At 42.3% G+C, this 6,125-nt stretch overlaps 1 protein-coding gene across 1 annotated transcript in view; it reads left to right on the top strand.

Annotated features, from left to right (window-relative positions):
- The first annotated feature begins 205 nt into the window (after positions 1-205).
- The window catches only part of CTNNA1 (catenin alpha 1), a 274,271-nt gene continuing 268,351 nt past the window's right edge, over positions 206-6,125 (top strand). The window contains exon 1 of the mRNA XM_089657034.1: positions 206-383. The gene's annotated coding sequence lies outside the window, so the exon portion shown is untranslated. The remainder of the gene's footprint in view (positions 384-6,125) is intronic.

The following is a 6,125-nucleotide window of genomic DNA, read 5'->3' as shown; positions in this document are numbered from 1 at the left end:
AAGAATGTGGAAAGGGATGAAGCTGCTTTCATTTATTTTTGTGTTCTTGCTTGAGCTGAACAGGCATGCGCCTTCAATATCATGTGTAGTCAAGCCTGGCCATTAGAGAAACATAGAAAGCCATAGCTGGAACTTCCTGTCACCACCTTGTAGAGGTGTGACTCACCCACAAGCTGGCTTCTCTGGAATGCCAGATAAGATCCCTCACTTTCCCGGCGAGTAGGAGCAGCAGACGGTCATCAAAGTGGGAGGAGTCTATAGACAGGAACTGCCAGTCTCATCCTGTTTCCTTCACCAACTCCCCGAGCTGGATAAAGTTTGGCTGGGCTTTATTTTCCTCCTTAGTTTCTAAAGCTACGTTAGATAGGCGAAGTGAGAGACAGGTGAGTACATTGCAAACTAAAATGACACTGTATAGTTATGTTCGGGATGTGTTTATCGTCGTTATAGCATTGCATTCTTCTTCGTGCTGTTTGGCAAATAATGGTTGAACTTGCTCGCGTCGTACCTTTTCTAAGCGTGGGGTTCGTTTCGGTCACGTGCTAGGGCGTCTCTTAGTAATTGAGAATGAGGAAATGTAAAATGAACAGCTTTGCCAGAACTCCTTCCACGGTATCCGCCTAGCTTTCCGAATATCCTCTTGTTACAGGAAAATATATCCATACTGTTCTGCAGCTATGTAACAGGTCCCGAATCGTTGGAGCACAAGTTTGAATGTTGGATTTGTGTAAACTTTCTGGGCCTCCAGCCCCTCCCTCCCAACATTGTTCTCAACACAAGAATGTTTTACCTAATTCGGTGTTTGGAATTTACTACCACGCCCTTCCCACTGGAAGTTTCTCTTCTGGCTGTGTGTACGCCTCTTGTTCACTGTCAGTTTTCCCAGCAAGCCTTCCTTATCTGATTGGCATTCTGATACATTAGAGCAGTGTTTCTCAACCTTTTTTCAGTCAAGGCACCCTTTAAAATCACGGACAATATAAAATAGGGTGCCTCAGGACTGTCCATAATTTTAAAAGGGCACCCCATTCTGAAAAACTATTCTAATAGTTTTATATATAATGCAGCAACATCCACATCTAGGACACCCAACATCAGAGGTGATTTATTATTCCAAAACAAATACACCTTCGCTCACTGGTACTGACTAGTATCTATGATTTCTCTTTTCCCTCAGTCTTTCTCCATCACTGAGCTGTGACTCCAGCACTGAGGGGCAGGGGAGGGTCAAACTAGGATGGTGTGTAGGCAGCTGACATCTTCCTTATCAGCTGATTATGTCATTGGTTGTCAGGAGGTCATAATGGTGCACAATAAAAAAACAAAACAAAAAACCTGTGGCTTTGTGTAACTAAAAGGCAGGCTTGTTCCACCCGCTGGCTTGTATACAAGTTTTGGCCAGCTTTTAGACATTTTGCCAAGGCACCCTTGTTGAGAGGCTGCATTAGAAAATGCTGGAGGTCTTTACTTTCACATTAAATTTTTTTTTCTTTGTAGAAGACTTTCATCAACTTTCTAGACTAATATCCCTAGAGTAACAAAGCACTGCACTCTGCTAAACGCATAATAAACCACCAAAAACCCTATATAATTAACCACTTGCCCTCCATAGGATTTACCCCTCCCTTCCTGACCAGGCCATTTTTTGCGATACGGACTGCGTTACTTTTAACTGCTTCAGCTCCGCCCCATACCAGAAATACTGCTACAGGGCAGCAGCTGTGCGCAAAATCGTGTGTGTGTGTGTGTGTGTGTATATATACATGATTTTGCATTTCTGGGTGGGGGGGGGGGCGCGTGCGCACCCCCTACCCGTGTTGCCATTTGCAGCTGCCAATCACTGGGTCCCAGCCCGGTGACTATTCACCGGCGCCTGGTGATTGCTGAGGATCTCTGATGTTGGGGAGAACTGTTAGTAAACAGTCAGCTCCTGCACACTGCTTTGCATGGCACTAATCACTGTATTGGTGTCACTGGGGATGTCAGTGACACCAAGTCAGTTCCCTTGAGTGTCAGAATGCCTGCTGCAGTTCCGCTATAAGTCTCTGATCGCTGCCATTACTAGTAAACGTTAAAAAAAGAAAAAAAAAAGCCCAGTATATATACCGCCATTTTTAAACGCTGTAACTTTCACAAACTCACGTAATTTACACATATTGGGATTTTTTTTTTTTAAGCAAAGACCTGTAGCAAATACGTTTTGGCCTAAATTTGAGGACATTTTTTTTTTTCTGGACATGTTTAATAGCAAAAAGTCAAAAATATTTATTTTTTTCGAAGTTGTCGGAGTTTGTTTATAGTGCAAAAAATAAAAACCGCACAGATGATGAAATACCACTGAAAGAGAGCTCCTAGTAGTCCCCTATGTCACAGGTGTCAAACTAGTGGCCCTCCAGCTGTTGCGAAACTACAAGTCCCATGAGGCATTGAGAGTTACAAGTATGATTCCCAAAGGCAGGGGCATGATGGGACTTGTAGTTTCCCAACAGCTGGAGGGCCTATAGTTTTACACCCCTGCAGTATGTTATAGCATATGAGTGACAGGCCATTTTTGGAGGGGGGGGGGGTAGTGTGTGCAAAGAGCGGGGCAGGAGAGGAGCAGTGTATATACAGAGAGGTTCCCTTATTGGCTGTCACTATGGCCCTGATTTACTAAGAATTGAGTCTACCAGCAGATGCTGAACATTCAGGCAGACTCAATTCAAACAATCTAGACCTGTCAGTCTTCTGAAAGGTGTCTAGCAAACTCATTGAAAAGCGTCTACTTCGTAGACTCTTTCCTGTTAGTAAATGTGGAATCGCTTCTGGCACATTCTTAGGTGCAAATATGTTCCTTAGGTGGCGCACAACCGCAGGCTTTGTTGGCGTTTTTGTGTTTGCATATGAGAATACTTATAATTTAAAGTACACCTATTAATTTTTTTTTTTTGGGTTGCTGTTTCTCCAAAATGATCAGACAACTAATGCATTTCCTAATGAATGTCGTACATTCTATTTTCAAATGTCAAACATTTTCACACTTATATCTCAAATAATTGGGAATGTCTAGTTCTAATTTCCCAATATAATTATGTATCTTCATTCTCTTTAATCATGTAACTATTCTATGTTAAGGTAACGGTGCAGCGCTATAAATGCATGTTATCAATCATAAACGCATGTAAAATCAAAAACGTGCAAATAAGTACCACACGTGCCATTGATGGGCACTCTCTGAGTTGGTACTCTCACAGGAAGGACAATCCATTATTCAGGAATGATTATATAAACTTTTTTGAGCACCATTTACCAGTTTTTATTTTACATGCGTTTGATTGATAACATGCATTTATAGCGCTACACTATTACTGTAACATATTTCTATTCTGGGACTGTTGCCAATACCCTGAGTGCTAGCTGCTACCTTCATATCTATACCTATATTTATCTTGTGTAATACCATTTTAGTAGTCTATATAATTTGACCAGCGCTCGCTTTATCGTTATTTTTAAATGATATAACTATTCTGCATTGCAGCTCAAACTCTGTCTCCCTCAGTGGCTTAGTGGTTAGAACTCAGAACTTACAGCACGTGGGTCATGGGTTCTAATCCCAGTCATGGCTGCACCTGTTTGCATCTCTGTTTGCATGCTTTCTCTGCACGGGTGTGTTTCTGCCAACACTCTAAAGACATGCTGTTAGGTTAATTGGGCCTAGTATATGTCTGAGTTTCTGTTCTTATGTAGGCCATAGACGGATCAAAAACCAGCCGTTTTTTTTAAAACAAAAAACAAAAAATCGATCATTCAATAGGTTGACGTTACCAGCAATGGTAAAAAAACAGCCGATTTTCGTCCCGTCTATGGCCGGCATTTTTACTTCTGTCCCTGCAGAGAGCTCCACTATTATATTTTACATGAAAAGTCTTGCGGTTGCAACAATGTATCCATTTGTATCCATTCAGATACAAATAGATACATTGTTGCAGCCGCAAGACTTTTCATGTAAAACATAATAGCGGACTGGAATTCCTCCTCCTCCCTCCTCTTGTTAATGTGTCTCATTTCCTATCACCTCCAGCTCAGATCTCACATTATTATATGATTCCTGATTGTATCTCACCACTAGTCTGATTGAATTCACAATTCCTGGTCAGTCCCGTTCCCTGACCTATAATAACCTTTAGGGCCAGTTCACACTACATGTGTTTCAGTTGCTTTTTTTGGCATCCAAAACGCACAGAAAGGTTATATGGTTGTCAATGTCATAGTTCACATCAGCACTTGAAGTTCCAGTGTGTTGCAGGTGCTGCCAAAAAAGACAAACAGGCGGCATTGTTTATGCATAGAACTGTACTGGAACGCGGTAAAATGCCCTGGAACGCACATGTCCCTAATTAAATTTAAGAAAAAGAGAGGGGAAAAAAATTAACTGGAATGCATAAAAAATGCAGTGGAACACATCAAAATGCACTGGAACATGCTAAACATGCATCAAAATAGTGCATGCAAAAACATCTGGAACACATCTAGACTGTTTCTATAGTGTGAACTGGCCCTTAGGACTTGTTCACACCATTTGTGGTGCAGAAACGCATGCAAGAGCATGTTGTTTTCCAGCACAGCAAAGAAATGCAATGCCCTCTGCAGATTTGCGTAGGTACCATGATGAAAATCTAATTGCACCTTCACATGTCTAGTAAACACACAGGCATTCACAGCCACCAAAACGCATGGCACCACACTACTGTGCGGTTAGGTGCAACACACTTTAAAAATAATATGCCTGCAGTATTTTTGCATGTTCCCACACGTTAGGCAGCCCATTGAAATTAATGAGCTGAGGAAAAAAAAAAGAGTAACAAATGCCCCATTCACACAGGTCCTCTGGCCTGTACAGCATGAATGAGGGGGTTGTTCATGTGGCTGGAGACACCTGTTACACTATGGGGACACAGCAGCTGTATGAACACAGGTTGTCATCTGACAGGTGTGCATGTGTGGGGAAGTGGCCCTGAATGCTCACTGTGTTCAGGGCTGTACACCTGCACCCATATGCTTGTCAAATTATAACCTGCAGCATTTCCATAGTGTAACAGGTTGCCTGCAAACGGCGATAGCCACAAAAACAAACCACTGATTCCCCACTCTACAGGCCACAGCACCCATGTGACTGAGCCCCAAGACCTCAATTACACGCACAGCTTTATTTAGGAACTCAGTACAGTTTTAGCATTTAGATTTCACAGGAATATGGTTGGGATTATGTCCATTAATGTTTTTAGTGCATTTTTACCATAAATATAATTTGGATATTTTCTCTGGCGGTGGGGGGTTGCCAGGTAGGCTGTACGGGGCCCCGTGATATCGAACACTGGCCCTGGGTGTATGCTTGTGTCTGTGCCACCTGAAGAACCTTGAACATCTGCTATGTACTTCAATTGATCTAGGAATTGGACATGTTTTCAACTGAAAATACAACATTAGTAATGTTTCCCCGGCAAATGAGGATCAGCCCCTCGGTGGAGAACAGCGATCTCGCCATGTCCAGATGTGGTCTGGAATTTCACAAAAGAACAATTCACAAAACTAAAGAATAGACTTGCAAATTACCACTAAACTCTCCTAACTACACTCCCATCCACTAACACTCCCCACTACCACTCGTGGGTGGGTGCCAACAACTTTCCCCAAACGTCATGGCGCATTTCTAGTATGACAGCTGCTCTAGCGCCTCCTCCAACAGCCATCTTGGCGTTGATTTGTACACCATAGCAATTTTACATGCGGCTCCATTGTGTATATGACATTCGCAAATATATGTTTGCAGTTGTATTGTGGATTTGGCATTGGTGAATGTATGCCTGCAGCTATACTGTGTATATGACATTGGTGAATGTATGCTTGCAGCTCTGTGTATATGACATTGGTGAATATATATTTGCCGGTAAAGGCCCAAAGTCAACATAAATTGGGGGGCCCAATTTATTACTGTTAGGATTATTGAAAAAGAATAGCTAGCTGGACATTGAACACGACCTATTCATTGGTACATAACATGGTCTTGGTGCAATAGGGGGCTTTTGGTTGGTTAGTTTGGACATACTTGCATATGTGCGCTCTAAACAAGGTAGATTTGGGCATAT

The sequence above is a fragment of the Staurois parvus genome, unplaced genomic scaffold (genome assembly GCF_062004578.1).
Source record: "Staurois parvus isolate SC_StPar_1 unplaced genomic scaffold, SC_StPar_1.0 ptg000958l, whole genome shotgun sequence".
NCBI lineage: Eukaryota > Metazoa > Chordata > Amphibia > Anura > Ranidae > Staurois > Staurois parvus.
The sequence above is the reverse complement of the archived record's forward strand: the minus strand, read 5'-3'. Positions and strand labels throughout refer to the sequence as shown.